We start from the raw sequence: 20,386 nt of genomic DNA on the forward strand, positions 1-20,386 counted from the left end.
CATTTGCCTTTGGTGTTAGTGGTTGCTATTCTTCTTCTCTGTCAAGAGAACATCTTTAAGTACCATTTGTAGGGCAGGTCTAAAAGACGTATATTCTTTGAGATTTTCTTTACTGCAGAAAAATCTTATTTCATTTTCAAAGACAAAAAAAAAGCTGTTCTGGGTACATTACTCTGGGCTGACAATTTTTTTTTCCTTTTAGAATCTGGAATACGTCATCCATTCTGTTCTGGCCTTCAGAGTTTCTTCTGAGAGGTCAGCTGTAAGTCTGATTACCATTCCTCTGTAGGTCAATTGATGTTTTTTTTCATGAGCACATTTAAGGATCTTTCCTTATGTCCAATTGATGAGATCTTAATTATTATGTGTAGCAGTGAGGATCACTTTTGGTCAACCCTATTTGGAGTTCTGTGCCCTTCCTGCATTCTGTTTCTCATTTTTTTCCCCCTCCAGATTAGGGATGTTTTCCTTTATTATTTCATTAAATACACTTTTAAACACAGCTTCTCTTTTTGCACCTTCTGGGACTCCCATAACTCTTATATTTGGTTTTTTACTAGTGTCTCTTAATTCTTGAATACTTTTTTTTTAGCTTGACCTAGTTCTACTTCCAGCTTTTTGATTGTTTCCCCATTGTGACAAGCAATACCTTCCAATTCTAATATTCTTTCTTCTGCCTCATTCATTCTAATATGGAGACTTTCTACTGAATTTTTAATTTGCTTAAATGCAATCTTCATTTCTAATAATTCTTCTTTGTTTTGTTTCAGTGTTGCTATTTCCTGTGTGACATATTCCTTAAATTCCTTGAACTCCTGTATGTGCTTCTTGATGTTGATAAGAAGCTTTATAACAAGTTTTCTGAACTCTGTAACCCCCGTTTCCTCAGTGTCTTCCTCATTTAACTCTGAAGGCTTTTGCTCCTTTGCAGGGGAGTCTTCAGTAATATTCGTTGTGCCTCTGTCTCTTCTTTTGCTCTTGGTCATTGTGCTTCATGATAGCAGATTCTTCTCCTCAGGGCAGGTTTCCATGCTGTATACAATTCAATTTTACTTATTGTGGTTGGTGCCCGGTTCTTTGTTTGCAGTCACTTGTGCCACTCCCGCTAGCAAGTTTCAGGTCTGGGCTCTTATGTTAGACTTCTATCACTGTCTCCATAGCCCCAGTTTCTGGCTCACCACTCTCTACCTCCTGTGATCCCATGCTGTGGCTGCACCATTGTCTGTACAAACCTTTTCCACTTCCTGTTAGAGCAGTTCCCAGGATTCAGGAGACACCAGGTGTCCTGTATAGCTAGGTTGCTGGTGTTGCTGATTTTGCAGGAATCTGCTGGCCATTAGGTCCTAGGGTCATCTGGACCTATTTTGACCCATAGGATGCCAGAGTTGGTATTATTTTCCCTGTGGGATCAGTGCAAAGCACTGACCTCAGTGAGTTTGCTCTCAGTGCATGCACAGCTCACTGTTGTCCCTCCAGTCTCAGGTTTTGCCACACTGTACAAAATGGTACCTGATGTGCCACTGGTGGAATTATGGATCTGCTGGCTGTTAGGTCTGAGGGCTACCCAGACCTAGTTTGGGTGGAACCTGTAGGATGCCATGTTAGTGCAATGCACTGAGCCAGGAATGAGTTTTCTCCCAGCTTAGTACATGTACAGTCCTGTCCCATAACTTTTGCCTCCTTATACAAAATGGAGCCCAATGCAGCGCTGGTGGGAGTTTGGGCCGTGAAATCTACCCTGTTCCCATACCACCCTCTTGGGATCTGTTGTTGTGTCTCTATTCCTATTTGAATGACAAATCAGCAGGATGGGCAGTTCTTTGTCTGGGTTCACCTTCTGAGCTCATGGTGAACTCTCCTTCCAACCTGGCTGCCTGTGGAGCTCCAGCCACTGGTGTAACTCAGATTACAACTCATTCACTGTCAATGGGGTATCTGGTCATGCAACACCACATTATTGTCTCCACTGCCTTCCTGTGTCCATCAGTCTCTAGGTGACCCTCTGCCATGGCTTTTTCTCTCCTATTTCCTGGAATGTACTCTCTGCTTTACCATAGCAAGTGATTTTCTTTCTCTGTTTAAATGTGTCCTTACCCTATTCTGCCATCTTGATTTTCCTGGTGTGACTTTCTGTCACGTGTTAGTCAAAATGAATTAATTTTGGCTCAATAATTACACTTGGCAGAAAAGTGGCTCCTGGCTACAGACAGACCCAGAATCTGACTGGTTTTAGCAATTCCAGAGGGATGTACCATTTTAAACTTAGGGTGTTGCTTCCTGTCCTTAATTTAAAAAGCACCTAAATTCACATTCATTCTCCAACTCAATATATGCTGCACAGTATGATGAGATTTAAAGGAAGTCTGTGTTGTGAAACTTTATAACTGCAAATACCCATGTCCTGACTTTTAGTTTCTTTCACTTGTAATAAGCTGGGACCTTGGCATTGTTTGCTTTGGCAGCAAAACAAATGAAATTGACCCCTTAAAAATGCCCTGATCTGATAGCTAACAATGTTTGAAATTTCAAATAAGAACATTAAAATTCAAATTGTGTACCATTACCTTGAACACTATGTGGTGAAATAAGCAATTATAAAATTAATTTTAAAAAGTCCTCAAGCAATGTGAATATTTTCATAAATGTTAAAAAATGTATAAAAAGATCATTTGTCATGAAATAATTAAAATGTATTCTAAATTTTAAAAGCATTAATTAGTTATTCTGAAAGAAGGACAGAGAGAATGAAAGAGAGAGAGAAAGGGAGAAGGAACCTATTGATCTGCTGGATCACTCCCATGTATCTACTACTGCAGCTGTGCCAGTGAAAGCAAAGCAAGGAGTTGGAAAATCGACCCGACTTTTGACATGAGGGGCAGAATCCAGTTTAGCTGAACCATCATTGCTACCTTCCATGAACTGCATTAGCAACAGGCTGAAGTCAGAAGCTAACACCTGTTATTGAACACAGGTACTCTGATATGGGATGAGGTGTCTTAACCATTAGGCTAGAAGTTCATCCATAGATTTTTATATTATTTGTGTGGAAGATCAGTCTCTCATAAATGAATAACAGGAATACTGGTGCCACTTAAGTTTGTTTTAAACCGTGTATTGTAATTCAACTGCAAAAAAGTATATATTCATAATACTCTCATATGCTTTCTAGAAATTAAGTAAAAATAAATTCCATAATCAATGAAAACCTGCTTTTGAAAGTGGATCAGTTTTAATTAGCAATTAAAAGGCATTTTAAAAATTGCATTTTACTCAGAAAAACATTTTCAATGTTGGTAACAGGATTAGGTAACTTGAAGATGTTTTAAGATAGTTTCAGAGAGCTAACACCATGAACAAATCCATGAATATCTTTCATTTTTTTTTTGCATCAGAATAAAATGGTGAAGTAACAAATGAAGAATAGGCCCACATGCCTCTTTAGTCAGACCTGTGAGCAATCAGGATAGGATTTCTAATAATCCAGTAATAGAACTCAGAGAAATCTATTTCAGATAAATCTCTATTGTTCATTCTTAATATGTCTACTTTCATACATTCACCATGGGTCTTCATTTCAAATTTACTGATAGTACCTATTTCATTTGTCTTAATCTCCTTCATTGATAGGAAAAATATTTTATTAACTGTTTTATTAATCATGTCTTATACTTGTATACTTACCATTCTGATATTTCTCATTCTCTGTATATACAGGATTAGATTTCAAAACTAGACATTATTTTTAAATTACTTGATTTCTAAACCCAAGGGCACTTTAGAGATCATCCAAAATTCTGTTTTTTCCATAAGAGTAAACAAAAGCATTTTCCCATGTCTCTAGCAAATAAAATTGCATTCAGGAACATTTGGAAATCCAAATACATAAGCTACTTATGTTGTAGGCTATAGCCCTGGTAAGTATCTTAGGATACGGCTCTCATGCTCTGGTCTTCCATTTGAAGAGTACAAGCTAATTGAGTGATGGAAAAACTGGAAAAAAAAATGAGACAAAGAAGAAAGGGAGGGAGGGAAAAAGAGAGGAAGAGAATGGTTAGGGAAAGAAATCAACATATAAAATGATGGCAACAAAAGGCATCTGAAAGTGAAATATTTTCCACCTTATGCCAAGTCACATAATTCCATGCAGGCTTCAGTGTGTGTTTGACATAGACAGATTCAACTAATTGTGCCTGTGTATCTGTATTGTTATTTTTATGAAAGAATTGGTGTAGGATCTAGAAAATACTTGGGAAACAAGGGAAAAATAGAATATATTTTTAATCAAAGAGCTCAAATTTGTTCTCTGAACTAATTAGTTCTGTGGAAAACAGAATCGAAAGATAGTATGCATTTTCCATAACATTGTGAAGGCTATTTGTATGCATGGTTATAGGGAATTATAAAAATTAAAAATGCAAATAATATGTTTCAAATTACATAACATATAAAATTACACATATATGCTTAGGGGTCTGCTTTTCCATGTAGCAATTTAAGCAAGTTTTGACTTCTCCAATTCTGATCTAGCTCCCTGCTAATAAGCCTGGGAAAAGCAGCAGAAGATGGCTCAACTGCTTGATTTCCTGCCACCCATGTAGGAGATCTGGAAGGAATTGTGGACTCCTGGATTTGGCCTGACTCAGTGTGGGCCAATGAATGAGCCAACAGATGCAAGCTTTCTCTCTTTCTCTCTGCCTCTCCCTCTTTCTCTGCAACTCTGTGTTTCAGATAAATAATTAATTATGTGTACGTATATTTGCATAATTAAGAGAATAATTTCTTGTAAAGGCACTGTATGCCTTGTCAGTTATTATTTGATTAAACTTTTTTTAAAAATCAGGCATATATACAGTTTTCTTTGAATTTTAATTTGTATAGTCTATACATAGGAGGTAAAAATAGGGCATATATTGTTGCACAAAAACCCACTAAAATTCATGAATGTTAAAAACTTGTAGTTTAATATTTCTCACACTCAAAACTTGGTTCTAGAACTAGAGTTTCTGAATTCTAATTCGACTCCTTCACCCACCATCCATGTCCTTTGTGCTAGTGGCTGGATTGCTCTGTGACTTGGTTTCTACATCTGTGGAAGAATGCTAATAATGCTGTGTCATGTTAAATCTTATCAATAAATGTAAACAGCTAACATTTTAATGATGTGATTATGCCACAATGGCTTTGAAAACAAGCATTGTGCAAAGTTTATTTAACACCAATTCCAATTATAGCAACAGGATGGTTAGGTGCCTCAAAGAAGCCATGCATAACAATCGTAAAGAAAGTTGGTTGTGCTACGTTTTGGCATATCTGGTCAGAATTTGTAGCAATAATAAGTAAAAAAAATATTTGAAAGCTAAGAACAATAAATTGTTGCTCATCCTCACCATGCAATTTATCTCCATGGAGCCAAACTTGCTTTTTTATTAGGTATTGCTTGAATTTCATGACAGGATTCTTCGTGTTTGAACACCCCTATACCTAAGAAAGAAGAGAGAACCATAAAATTATGTGTTTTTCTTCAGTCAATATGTTTGTGATAATCTACTTGAAAAGGATAAAACAAAAATCTCATCATACTGTGCAGCATATAGTGAGTTGGAGAATGAATGTGAATTTAGGTGCTTTTCTTATTAAGAGATTTATTGACAAATAGCTCCTGCCATACCATCTTTCCAAGTCCATTAAATGATACACTCTGCTTTTCAGTAATAGGATACAGTTGTGCCAACCCATGTGTTCGTATGTTGTCTGTGTGTATGCATTTATTAAGTTGGGAATATTCGTGGTAGTCCATGATGACAGAACAAACTTATCACATTTATCCTAAATATTGAAGAATCTCATCTTTTTAGATTTCCCCAGTTACCAGTGGTTCTTCTTCTGTCTTTTTGGGCCCATTATCAATTTAACTCAGGGTTCTTTCATTCCAAACAGAAGGCTTGTGTTCTCCTTGTTCCAAAGGAGCAGGCCTTACCATACTCGCTTTATTGATGTTAGGGGTTTTGTTTTTCATGCTAAATACTGTTAAAAAAGTAAGATTTATCATCATTTGCTACTTGCTTTTCTGCATATTGCGTTAGCTTGGGGAATGTTTGGTATACGCTTGCAATGGGGAAATCTCAACTGAACTTGAGCTGTGGTTATGCAACAAGGTGGAGGAATCCACCATGGTGGGAGGGTTTGGGGAGGGGTGGGGAGAACCCAAGTATCTATGTAACTGTGTCACATAATACAATGTAATTACTGAAGTTAAATAATAAATAATTAAAAAAAATTAGAGAGCAAAAAAAAAAAAAAAAAACATGAACGTTTTCCTAAAACATATTCTTCAGAGCAGAGTAAATGTCCTACTTGCCCTAACACTGGGTTTGGGCACCTCACAGCCCTGAGGGGCTCACAGGATCCTACTAATCACTGTAGGAGTCAATAGAATAGCGCTGAGAGAGGACTGGAATTCATTTTGTGTGCTTCTCTCTCCAAATTCTGACTACTGAGTCTTCCCAGAGCAGTTTAATTTTGTTTCACTGTTTGTTCAGTTCCAGTTAAGAGGCAGACAGACACACACCCCCAAACACACATGCACACAGATCTTTCACTTGTTGATTCATTCCCCCCAATATTCACAATAGCAAGATGTAAACAAAGCTGAAGTCAGGAGACAGGAATTTATTGAATTTTATTTTTTAAAGATTTGTTTGTTTTTATTCAAAAAATCAGATATACAGAGATGAGGAAAGACAGAGAAGAAGATCTTTCTTCTACTCATTCAGTCTCCAAGAGGCTGCAATGACTGGAGCCACGTTGATCCGAAGCCAGAAGCCTAGAGCTTCTTCTGGGTCTCCCACGCTGGTGCAGGGTCCCAAGGCTTTGGGTTGTCATCCACTGCTTTCCCAGGCCACAAGCAGGGAGCTGGATGGGAAGTGGAGCTGCCGGGATTAGAACTGGCATCCATACGGGATCCTGGCGCACACAAACCGAGGACTTTAGCCAGTAGGCTACTGCACCAGGCCCAGGTGACAATTTTTAATTTGGAGTTAGGATTATTGGTCAGTCAGTCCTCTGAGGTTCTCCACATGGTGCAAACAGGGAACTTAAATTATTCTTCATTTATATCTTAGATTAGCTAGAATATAAACTCACCGAAGCAAGCTATTCCCTTTCTCATATTTGCATTTTTACTTTTTCTTATGATAGTCTACATGTTTCATATTTACTACAGAAAATCGGATTCATGATGCAGAGGGTGTTAGAAAAAATGGTAAATAACCCTTAGAAGAAGATAAAAGGACAAAGATAGACAAGAAAATTACATTATAATTGCTAGTTGTATCACTGTAGCAATTGTGAAACGTATTCAGTCTCACATGATCTTCCTTACATGCGGTTCCATTCTCTCACTAAAGAATTGGAGTCGATATTTCTTTCCCTTTTAATTCAGTGGTTCTTTGTAGATGGTTCTATGGTAGAATGCAATGGAAATGATGCTGCATTTGCCACTAATTCTGTTATAGAAGTAGCATGGTCCTTTCTCTCGGAATGTTCACCACTGGAGCCCAACTGCCATGCTGTAAGGAAGCATGAGCACTATGGAGACAATCATAGACAAAGGTCCCTGGCTACAATGCTAGCTAAAGTCAAAGCCAAAGGATTTATCTCATTCTGTTCCCCAAGTTTCCCCAAGTGATACCCAATAGAATGCAGAGGAATTAATGTCACAAATACTTTCACAAATTAGGCATCATTGTTTTGAGAGAGCTTGTTAGCCAGAAGGAAATAATTAGGATATTCCTAAGAACCAGTAGACAAGATTTGACATTCATGATATTTTCTAATCAATATCATGATACTAAAAAGTTAAAAAAATAATATATAGGGTGCTGGAAACTTGTTATTCCTATATACATCATTTTGGTACTATAGTTTACCTGAGAAAGGCTGCTACTTCATCTGGATTCAATCAGAAATTACACTGTGAAAAAGCAAGGCACCTGGAGTTTTCATGCTGTGTTTTCAAACAGAAGATTGAAGTCAGTGAGAGTAAAGGGGAGCTCAGTTCTCTTGGCATGCGCAGTAGTCTTCTTTACTGGTGACAACAGTTTTCTGTGTGTGTATGTATGCACAATGAACACATTCCTATATGGTGTACTTTGGACTGGCAGTAATGGTCCTGCAGCTGCTTACCACACAGGTGATGTGAGAATCCAAACTGGCCAAGAGCAGTTTTGCACCGGCTCTTGACAATAACGGACTCACATCCGAAAGAGCTAACGAAGGTCTTCCTGACTCTTGGAGAGGGTTTCTTCTTCTTTTCCTTCTTCTTCTTTTTTTTCTGTTTCCCATTTTAAGTTGTTATCTTCCATTCTGCTTAGAGAAAGCCTACTTGAGAATGAATCACGCATAGGCAAGTGGAGCCAGGTTTTGAAAGAGAATAAGGCATGCATAAGGAAAAATTAAACTATAGAACCTGTTATAGCTGATGCTGACTTCATCTCTTATCTATGTCATTATAAACCCTTCTCTGGTTACTTGCTAGTAAGAAGATCTAATTGGTGACTTGTGGAAATCGTTCAACTAATATGAATTATTTTGAGCAGTGCAAGTGACATAAACCTAAAGAGATCATTATTACCATATTTTCTTTTTTTTTTAATGTCAAAACACTCAGGAATATACTGAATAAACTTAGAGTTCAAATCAAATCATGCAACATCCCATTGCCAGCTTGTAGAAAAAAGATAAAGTCAACATTACCATAAAATTCAAAATTAAGAAATACTAACCATACAATCACAAGCGAAAATGGAGAGATATCCAAAAACAAAATAAAAGCTGTCTATGTTCTCTGGTAATAAATTAATTACCATCTGTTTTCCTATAACATGAAGACTTCAACTTCCCTAATCAAAAGTTGTGCTACAAAAATAATAATTTGAGAGGAAATAAATGAAGTGGAATCCTAGACAATGATAGATGCACCATAAAAAGTTTTTCTTCTTGCAGAAGTTTTGATAATAATGAGTTCTGTAGTTGGGAGAGGATTTTGTATTGAAACATGGAATTGGCGGACTCTGCCCAGAAATATTTTCAACAAAATTGTATAAGCTAAGGATTGTCCAGGAAATCATATACAGAAATGGGCAGAGTTTTTAAAAAGTGCTAATATTGCTACTACTACTACTAATATCCATATAATGCTAATACTACTACTACTACTAATACAAGGAATCTAATACTACAGGAATGTCCTTTTAACATATATGTGCAGTGAAAAGATTCAGGACAGGATTGATACCTTTTATTTATGTAAAATACAATTTAATATATAATAGAAAATGAGTGCTCTTCTATTTCATTTTCATTTTCTATCAAAGAGAAGAAATTTTAATTTGGAAAGGTAGAAGAAACTTGGTTCCTTTGATTGAGATTGAAAACTCCAGAAAGGTGAATAGCTAAGAAATTGCTGAGATGCACTGGGAAGGATTTTTAGTCTTTTAGGCCAGAAGACCCTGTAACATGCTAATAATCTCAAGGAACCCTCAATAGAAGAAATGACAGGTGGCCCAGTAGCATGAAACGTCTTTTCAAATTTTTAAAGATGGGATAAAATAGACACTGGGGCATTTTTATTTTTATGCACATAAATGCTTGGGTTTGTTATTGAATGGGCTTGAACAAAGTGAAAAAACAATAATCATTAGAAGTCAATAAGAGCTTCACTAAGAATAAACTGTGTGTCACTAAGGCCCTTTCTATTCACACATAAGTTTTATAGAAAGGGACAGCAGAATATTTGATTTCTTTCACTTTCCAATGCTTGTAACTATGAACACAAATACAATAGGCTAACTTACACCATTGGCCACCTGATAAGAAACCTGTTGTATAAATATATGTACAACAATTAAGAGCCCTACCGACATGCAAGGCAATAAAGCAAGGTGATTAAAGAGCACCCTGCTAGGCTACATGTATTAACCTCCATTATAGGTGTGTGAACTACAATTGTGTGAAAGGATGAAATTGAGTGAAAGGATGAAAGAATCCCACATGTAACATTACATGAAGTAAATTTCATCGAGTAAATATGTTTAAAAAATGGCAGAACAGCTTTAAAGAGTGTGACCCAAGGAAATAGTTTGGGATGCATATATTGATAATTATACCTCTTTATACAAAATAGGTGAGTTAGTATTATACCACATATTATGAACTAAAATTGCAGATAAACACACCATTGTTTATTGAGAAGATTATACCAATTTCTAAATGCTTTCATCTTGCATCAGTCCCTCATTCCAATGTGTAATAAACATACATGAAAGTGTACACACACACACACACACACACACACATACTCACTCACTCACCTTTTAAGGGAAAACGTTCATAGTAAAAGCTAATGTTTATGGTGTGTACTTTGTTCCAGACTCCATTATACTTTATGTGTGTGCTTCATAGCAGCTCACAAAATTCTCTCAAGGCACTTTCTGTTACTATTTCCACTGCATTGAAGAGATTATGGAGCACACACATGCAATAGTTTGTCTGGCGTTACCCAAATAGAGGATGATGCAACTTGAACTGAACAGTCTGAAAGCAAAGTCCATGTAATTAAAATATAATGTTAATGTACGACTGATTTTGAAGATATATAGAAAAACTAAGGAAGAATTAATGCATCAGAAAAAATATTTGAGGAAGATGGATATTTTGAAGGAAAGCACAGTTATGCGATGTGAATTTTCATGTACACATTTCCATAAGTTTGTTGACAGAGGAAGATTATGCTGATACCTAGATTTATTTTTCCAATGGTAATTGTTTTCAACAATAACTTATTTTGCAACATCTAAATGAATGGTAAGAGCAGGCTTCTTTTCCTTTTGTGAGGTGATGTTCTGCAAGCTTACTTTTTCATTTTATGTTGAAAAATCATGCATTTATTGCTTCTCAGCCTTTTGGCTAAGATTTAGTGTAGGAACTTATAGAGTTACACAATTAAATTTTTAGTGTGAGTTAAATCTAGTAAGTTGGCTTGAACTTAAGTGAAAATTCAGTCTGTGACCACATATTCTTGATTTTCAGTGGTATCTTTCATTAACTCATCTGTTTCAGAAGCTTGCTTTTGATTGCCAGAGACAACTATCTTTTTAATTCTTTATTTTTTATTTTTATGATACAATCCCACTGTATATCCAGTTCCTCCACTGATTTACCCTATATTATTACAATAGTATAGCCATTCAAAAAGTCACCAGTCCATTATTCTTCTGCCTAAATGTTTCATGGCAGTGTAAATATAAACAATGTTACAGAGTCCAGCATCCTACTGTCAAGATATGTGTTACCGTTTCAAAGGGAGTCCATCTTTGATTCAGGAATATAGATGCATAGTGTAATGTATCTCACTTCTCGATATGATAGTCTCTATTATACAGTTCCTCTAGATGACTATGTACATGCATGTTTACTTATGTTTCTATTGATCCTGTATTTTTCATGAAGGCTGCTTTGTATCAGAGAGAACATATGTTATTTGTTCTTTTGGGATTGGCTTATTTCACTGAGCATAATGGCCTCTATTGGGGACCATTTTGTTGCAAATGGTGGAATTTCATTCTTCTTAGTGGGTGAGTAGTATCCCATGAAGTAATTGTACCACCGTTTATCCATTCCTTTTTTGACAGTTTCCTGAAACAACTCTTTGAATCTTTTTGTTTGTTCTGACGGTCTGATGGTGTCCATTTATCTCAAATCCAAACTTTTCTGTCTACGCACTCTATAATCAAATGTGAAAATAATAACATACGAGTAATATGTATAATATGTATAGCAATAACAATGGGCACTGAAATCTCTCCCTTTCTTTTTTCTCCCATTAATTTATGTTCTAGCTGAGAAAATCGAGGCACCACATTGCTGTAGTCTTTCTCCCTTGATGCACTCTTACTTGCTGATCTAACCAGGCTCCTGGTTTTCCTTCTTTATGAAAATCCAAATCAATTTTTCCTTCCTGAAAAACGTTACCTGTATATTTTCTGCTAAGTTTCATTGTCTTTTTTCTTCAATTACATCAATGTACTTTTGATATTTCTATTTGTTGATAAATTTTGTTGTCACAGTATGATTGTGATGATAATATTGCCTGGACCAAAGAGCCTTCTGAAGGCTGATGGGACACTGTGGTAGAAGAATGCCTACACTGCCAAGTTTCATTCAAGTACAAATGAACTTGTTCTCTAACGTGATTTGGAAGTTATCACATTCTTAACATGCTATAATTAGATTATAAATAGCTTTCTATCTGCACAGACATTTAAAAATGATAGATGTTTATTATGTAAATTGATTAATACTATAATGTTTAATTATAATACAAATTTTAAAATAAAACTGTACACATGTTGCATTTATAAATTTTTGGTGCAAATTGTGCTTTATGTGCATGCCATACTACCAGATTTCTGTGACAGTAGTCGATGTTTATATTTATGTGATCCAGCAAAACTTAATGAAATACAACGTTTTAAAAATAATAGTAGCCACTGTAGCCTAGTGGCTAAAATCCTTGCCTTGCACTTGCTAGGATCCCATATGGGCGCCAGTTCATTTCCTGGCTACTCCACTTCCCATCCAGCTCCCTGCTTGTGTCCTAGGAAAGCAGTTGAGGATGGCCCATAGCCTTGGGACCCTTGGTCTCCCACGTAGGAGACCCATGTAGCAGACTCCTGGCTCCTGGCTTCGGATTGTCTCAGCTCTGGCCATTGCAGCCACTTGGGGAATAAACCGGTGGATGGAAGATCTTCCTTTCTGTTTTTCCTCCTGTCTGTATATCTGACATTCCAAATAAAAATAAATAAGTTAAAAAATTATAATGTACCCCAAAGAGGAAAAGAAATCTCAAGTAATCATTTGTTTATTAAGATCCTCATTTAATGTGCATCAACATTTATGTCAAAAACAAGCATATAGGTTGGATAAAGCAAGTGTAGTACTGCTTATACATACTGTATCTTATGTGAGACGGTATATATGCACAGTGAAATGCTATCCGGCCCTAAGAAAGAAGGAACTTCAATTATTCGTGACAACACAGACAAATCTGGAGCACATTATGTTAGGTGAAATAAACCCAGATAGATTAAGACAGATACCACCTGATCTTTTCTCTATGGGGGATTTAAAACCATTGAACTCATAGAAGCAGACAGCTGAATGGTCAAAAATGAGGCCACTAGTAGAGGGGCCAAAGAGGCTGTGAGACATATTGGGAAATTTGTTAAAGGACACAAAATTTAGTTAATCTATTATATGCTCCCAAATTGGTGACTATAGATAATGACAAAGTATTTGGAAAAGATAGTAGCAATATATTACATGCTTGAACATTGTTAAGCATAGATTTTATGCTCTGAGTATAGGAATAGTAAGTATTTGAGATAATACACATATTAATAGCTTCAATTAATCTTTTGCACAATAAATTTCTATTTCAAAATATCATGTTGTACAATATAAACAATAGGGCCCAGCATGAGAGCATAATGGTTAAGGTCCTCACCTTGAACGCACCAGGATCCCATATGGGCGCCGGTTCTAATCCCGGCAGCTCCACTTCCCATCCAGCTCCCTGCTTGTGGCCTGGGAAAGCAGTTGAGGACGACCTAAAGCTTTGGGACCTTGCACCCTCATGGGAGACCCAGAAAGTAGTTCCTGGCTCCTGGCTTCGGATCGGCGCAGCACCAGCCATTGCGGCCACTTGGGGAGTGAATCATAGGACGGAAGATCTTCCTCTCTGTCTCTCCTCCTCTCTGTAATCTGCCTTTCCAATAAAATAAATAAATCTTAAAAAATATATAAACAATAAAATCTGAATTAAAATTTAAAAATATGCATTTTGGGATCTTGCCCTTATAGAGCATGGAAGATACTAATCAAAATATGTGCATACTTTTTTTGTAATTTCTTATCCTAGCCATCAAAACTATATTCATAAACATATGTGGTTTAAATTAGCTAGATGTTTGTTCCAAAATCACTATTCTCATCTCCAATTCAGGTTGCTCAAGGTCTACAAATAGAGAACCAGAAGAGAGAACTCAGCTAAAAAACCCAGACTGCACATTCTTTTCACATGAAAGCAACAATATCAAAACATTTTTAAAAATTTTTTACAATCCCTTTTTACCCTTGTAATATTTACAATGGAGAGTACATCGCAGTAGATTGAAAAACTATTTTTAAAATTCCTACCAAAAAAATGTTCATTTCTACCAAAAGCTTGTAATGCCTGATACTTGCAAGACACACACACACACACACACACACACACACACACACAGAGGAATCCTGTCTTCATCCTTTTCTCTTCTTCCAGTCTTTGTCTCACTTAAAATACTAACCAAATGGTGGATATTGGGAGATTAACTGCATACTTTTCAAGCTTCAGGAAATATGCTATGCTTTCACGTGTTTTAACATAAGAACTCTTTGAAATACATATTATTTTTTAAAATTGTTTCTACAATTACAGTTACATAAATGATGAGATTAAAACTGGTTTTCGATTTCATAAAGACTCTAAGTGGTCATAATTATAAATAACAGCTATCTTTTCCTTAGTTTGTTTCTTGTTTTAAGAAAACACCTAAACTTATGGTTTAAAAAGACTACAGCTGATATTCTGAAGGCTGCAGAATATTTTCTGGGATGCTTTGTAAGACAGGGATCAAATAAGGTTTAAATATCATTATCTAGTCAGGTATTTGGAGAGACCCTATCTGTCCCATTTGCCTCTTAGAGACATAGCTTGATGTTTCCCAAACACTGTGATTTAACTTTAAAAACGTAGCATGTTGGAATAGCAGTAAGTTGCCAGTTGGAATGTATTCCTGCCATGTCAGAATGCCTAGGTTTGAGTTCCAGTGCAGATCTTGCTTGCAGCTCCTTGCTGGGTGCCCACTCTGAAGGAGTGGGTGAAGTCCCCAGCAGTCAGTTTCAACAACCCAAGTGAGCACCTGGATTGAGCTCCAGGCTTGCAGAAAATTGGGAAGCAGATTATCACATGTGATTCTCTCTCTCTCTCTCTCTCGGTCTTTCTCTGTTTCCCATTCTCTTAAGAAACTAAATAAAACATTCCAAAAATCTATACATCTCTATATGTGGAGGCTACCAAAAGTTCATGAAAATCTGCATTATATTTAAGTTTTAATTCCATGAACTTTCTTGGAATCCCCCCATAATTAACCTGCAAAAATTTGTGAAACTGATATCAATATATTCTATGAGTATAGACTTGGTATGTGATAATTACAAATTTTGATCTTGTCTTCAGGTATCCTTAAAAAAGTGAACACTAGGTTCAAACTAAGCAATGACCGGATGCCAATAGAATGCATTTTTTTTACAAGTAAATAACTGCAGATTTTACCATAAACTGTTGCTCAGGAAAGATGAATTTACAGGTTTAGGAAAATTGCAGTTTCAATCCCCCTTTGTTCCCCAAAGTAGTATGAAGAGAAATAGAACGTTCTTAATGATTGCTCTTTGATTGATGGATGCCAATCACTATCACTAGGGTATCTTATGAGGAACTGGAGTGAGGAACATTTGGAACAATTGTATGGACTGAATTTTTTGATCACAAAACATGAAATATTAAATCATTCTTATGATTTAATAATCTTTGAACCATTTTTCTTACTGCAAGAACCACCTGACTCAGCAGTAATGAAAAGAACATGAAGAGTGTTCCAATGAAAGATTTCAAACCCGTTGGAATTAGGGTTGGAGAAGAGGAGGATAAAGAAAGAATCATTAAATTTCTCATTTTGAGGCTATCCATAATATCGTCACCCCTGTGAAGGGTGTGTAACTGATACCTTTCGCTAATAGAACAAGCACAGGGAGGTTCAAGATCACAACAGGGTGAGCCCTAATGAGCAAAAAGTCAACTTAGAGATGTGGTCAGTGGTTCAATCCCACCCACTTACCAAGAGAAGCAGCAGTGAGATGATGAAGGGGTCCATCCATCATGCACAAAACAAATAAAGGACTGTCACTCACTTCTCTAATGTCAAAAAGGAGCATTATTTAGTAATTTTTGACACCAAGAAAATCATTTGTAATAGCTGTTTTCACTTTTCAATTCATCCTTACATTTAAAAGAAAGAGAAAAATCCTATTCAATTGTTTCTATTATAAGTCAGTTCATCATTTATAAATCCGTGTCAGTGTCTTGGTTTTTTCAGTGGAACAGCTAATTCATATCATATTCACAGTCACCACTTTGTCGTGAATCATTGCGGTTTGACTTAGCCTGTCATCTGACACGGAACATCTCAAAACCATTTGCATCACTCTGCCTGCTCTGGTCTGCCTGCATGGTAATAATTAGGAATGTAATGCCTTAAATTCAATCAAAATACTCAATGAATTTAGCATACAACAGCTAGGTCAGAATAATTCATATTTCACATGGAAAAATGTGTTAAACTATGTGAACTAAGTTGCAGCTTTAATTATATAGGCAAAAATCACAGGGGTTTCACAGCAGAAAGACAAAATACAATTTTATATATTTTATATACTTCTAACTGCTATATTTGTAACTAAGCTGTACAGAATGCTCAAGTATGAACTATATTGATACTATAACACATATGTGGTTTAACTGTTAATGTTTCTTTTCAAAATGGGTTATATGGTCCAGAGATGTTTTCTGTCCCCAGTGACACTTGTAAAATCCTTTTAATTCATGCCTTTAAATGAAAAAGGTTGACTATACAAGGTCAGTGAAATTGTTATTTATGGTTGAAATGTTTTTGCTACATCTATTTTAAGAAGGGTCATTTTTCATTTCATTTTTAAAATTGCTTTAAACTGTTTAGCTGACTATACAAAATTACTCAATGTGTAACTGGCAGTTAACTCTATTTCTAAGCTTTAGGTAGCCTGTGAATTATATAACCGTATAATTAAGATGATTAGGTGAAAATTGTATCATTTAGTTGTTCTGTGTTTATAATAAGAAACATTTTCTCAATTGTTTTACTGTGACTATAGAAAACATTTACATCATGAATGTTTTTCTTTCTTGTTTTTGCTTTATTCCCGAGGAGAACACCTAATGTTAATATTTAAAGGATTCCCTAAGAGTGCAGATATTTCTACTACATGCTAGTATTTTACGTTAGGATGGCCTGTGGTGATCAAGATCTTGTTGTTTAATTGAAACAGTTATCTTCAATAAATGTCACTAGTTACTGCCTCGTTTTCCCTAGGAAACATACTATCCCACCTAGCCGGTATTTTAAAATTTATTATTATTATTTTTCCTTTGAAGTGCTACTGAATTCCAGATGTACAGAAACTACTTAAGGGGGATTCTTTTTAGAGACCCACATTTGCATTTTTTCCTAGTTCATATCAGGAACTCTTCTCTGCATAGGGCACAGCAGCCTTGTGCAGAGCAGCATACACTGCAGGTTGCTGAACAACTAACCGTGGGGGGAAAGGACTGGCTGAGGAAAACAAGACTCGGACAGATACTTCAGCCCTGCTCAGCGTTTGATCCCATGAATCAGAGAATGAATGTGTAATATGATATCAAAAATTAAAACATGAACACCTAAGCAAGATTTACTGATTCTGCAAATGACAAGAATCCTGAAATGGAAGTTTCTGTATTTTTGACTCTTGAATTGCACACATTGTTAAGACAACTCCAACTACTCCTTTTCTAAGTTAAAGGAGATTTCAAAGCGTAACTATTTCCAACTTCAAAGGAGAATCAAGTTTCAAAAATAATTTTTATCATATAACTGAGGAAAATAGTCAAAACAATGACTACTGAGAAATGATTATGCTTTTATTATGCTATTATTAGTGTCCAAGGTCTCTAGGCATTTGAAGAAGACAAATTAAACAAAATCAAACATGTCATTTGTAAGTAGACTAAAAAAAATAAATGACTAACCTTGACTTCCACTAGCACACAAAATCCTACATAGCCAATGACAGACTTCATTGTTTAAAGACTACTTGGGAATGATTAAGAAACATGATGTAATCTAATATGTGATAAAGACAGATATAATATTCCATACTGGAAGGCATTCCTATCATGTCATATCAAAGTCTAGCAAAACGTTGAAAGTTAGAAATGTTATCAAGCATTAGCAGGCATTTAAAGAACGTCTCTTGAATATTTCTAGCATAAAAAAGTATTTCATGTGATGTAAATGAATGGTAATGTTCTGACTTTAAAAGAGAGCTATGCCAGTACATTTCAGCGTTCTGGACCCAATTCTGCAAACATGGAGGCGCTTTCAATTTGCTGTGCCTGCCTTTCCCCTTAGATGGCTGCGATTGCAGCGAAATTAATCCATTTAAAAATCTGCGGCTTAAACTTAAGGATTTTCAGTTTTTTTCCCCTTCTCTCTCTTTTTTTTCTTAGAATATCAATAAGTTCCAATTGAAGAGCGGATTCTTTTGCAATTCAGGCATGTGCCGGCGATAACGGGCGAGTTGGCATGAAGAGAGGCAGAGATGGATTAATTATGCAGAGAACATGGAAATTCTGCTTATCATCGGCTAGCAAAGGAGCCAGGCTCACACAATCAGCAAACGAAGGGAGAGGAAAAAATAACAATGCAATGGCACCTTCCAGCCCATCGTCAGGATTTTTTCTACCCCCCCTTGTAATTAAAAAATAACATACACTTATAGCCCTATCTCCTGTGCAGGCAAGGAGTGGATGTCCACAAAATAATTGCACTGGGATATTAGAGCTGGCAACCCCGGCTGTCCCTTCCTGCTTCCTCTCCTGCTCACCCTCTCCTCACTTGGCCTCTCAAGGCACTTTGCTTCTGGATCCAAATTAGACGGATGTCTCAGGTGACATTCTAGCTCACTTTCCAAAAATCCCAAATTGGTGTCTTATCATGATTCAAGCAAACATACATACCTATATGATAAATATTTGAAGGGCTGACTCTGGAGGAGGTTTTGGAACTGATCACCTGTAGACTAGCTGGTCAATTTCATTTTTTTGATGAAACATGTCCAAATCGCCTTCATGTTGCAAAGTGACAGTTAAAATGGTGGGTTGTGCAACGGCTGTGCTGTCTTCTCAAATGATTTAACTTATTTACAACTTTTTTGTTTCCATTCTGTTTGCCAACCCATAAACTCAAGTATATGCAGTTACTGATTGAAATCATTCTGACTTCAAATCAGAACGCACAATTCTGTATTGTTACTGTAAAATATGACAGTTCAATGCTTACCATTTCTTTAAATGCCAAAAAGACACTATAATAAACCTAGCTTGTTTTTGTTAAAGAAATTCACGTTTAATCTTACATTGGTATCATGTGTTATCCAATTCTGAGAATTAGGATGCAAACATGTATATTAAATAATGATATTCCTATTTGAATGCCAGGGAAACAGGTTTTCCTGCTTTAACCGCAACACAAATTATTTGACCTACTTATAGACAGAAAGCCGGCAGAAGCTCTGACCACCACAGGAGGGGCCATTTCTTCCTGCAAAGTTATTGGTGAATTAAAGAAACAGAAAGATAAAAATAAACACAGGAAGACAAAAATTATGCAACGTACGCAAAAAAGATGTTGTTCCAAAGTGCAGTAAGCTGGAATTAGAAGCTGGCAGAGTCTAGAAATGTAATTTATTCATAGAGTTCCACCAAAGCAGGGAACCAGTATGGGGCGCAGTTTACACACTCCTGGAAATGTTTTTAAGTGACAGTGATGATAATAGACTGATTTTTTAAACTAATTATTTCCATGCCTATGCATAGGGATGCACACACTTTAAGATATATGACTATTACCGAAAACAAAGATTGAGTACAGAAATAAAACCGATGTGCTTAGAGCTATTTGAGATTAGTGACTGTTACTTTCTGAGGGTGGAGGAAAAATTAAACACGAAAAACCCACTCAAATGAGCGAGGGAGTTAAGAGCAAAGAAAGGCAGAAGTTGGAAAAGCTCAGTCAAGAGCACACAACAGAATAAAGAATCCAGAAAAAGAACCACTGTTGTTGTTATGCGTAGTTATTTTGTAAATGCACACATGTATTTCAGAGAAATTAAACACACACAGAGAAATATACACAAAACAATTGGTGTGTACATCTTCCTACAGTGAACTGCCCAAATCCCTACAGAGATCACAGATTCCACAAGGCAGAGGACAGTTTCACACGGACAGGGGAATACAGCTAGGAGGCTACGGCTGTTCTGCGCTGAACTCCAACCACCTGCCCACTCTTCTGTTCTTTCAATCACATTTTCCGCTTGTTTGACTTGACTTTTTCTTTATTCTTTCCTTTGAAAAAAAAAAAAGAACAGGTAT

General features: G+C 36.3%; 1 long non-coding RNA gene across 1 annotated transcript in view; it reads left to right on the top strand.

Annotated features, from left to right (window-relative positions):
* Window positions 1–18,623, top strand: part of LOC131481088 (uncharacterized) — a 55,050-nt gene extending 36,427 nt beyond the window's left edge. Inside the window, exon 3 of the long non-coding RNA XR_009246023.1 lies at window positions 18,461–18,623. This is a non-coding gene — a long non-coding RNA (uncharacterized LOC131481088). The remainder of the gene's footprint in view (window positions 1–18,460) is intronic.
* Window positions 18,624–20,386: the final 1,763 nt, after the last annotated feature.

This window comes from Ochotona princeps, chromosome 9 (assembly GCF_030435755.1).
Source record: "Ochotona princeps isolate mOchPri1 chromosome 9, mOchPri1.hap1, whole genome shotgun sequence".
NCBI classification, from domain to species: domain Eukaryota; kingdom Metazoa; phylum Chordata; class Mammalia; order Lagomorpha; family Ochotonidae; genus Ochotona; species Ochotona princeps.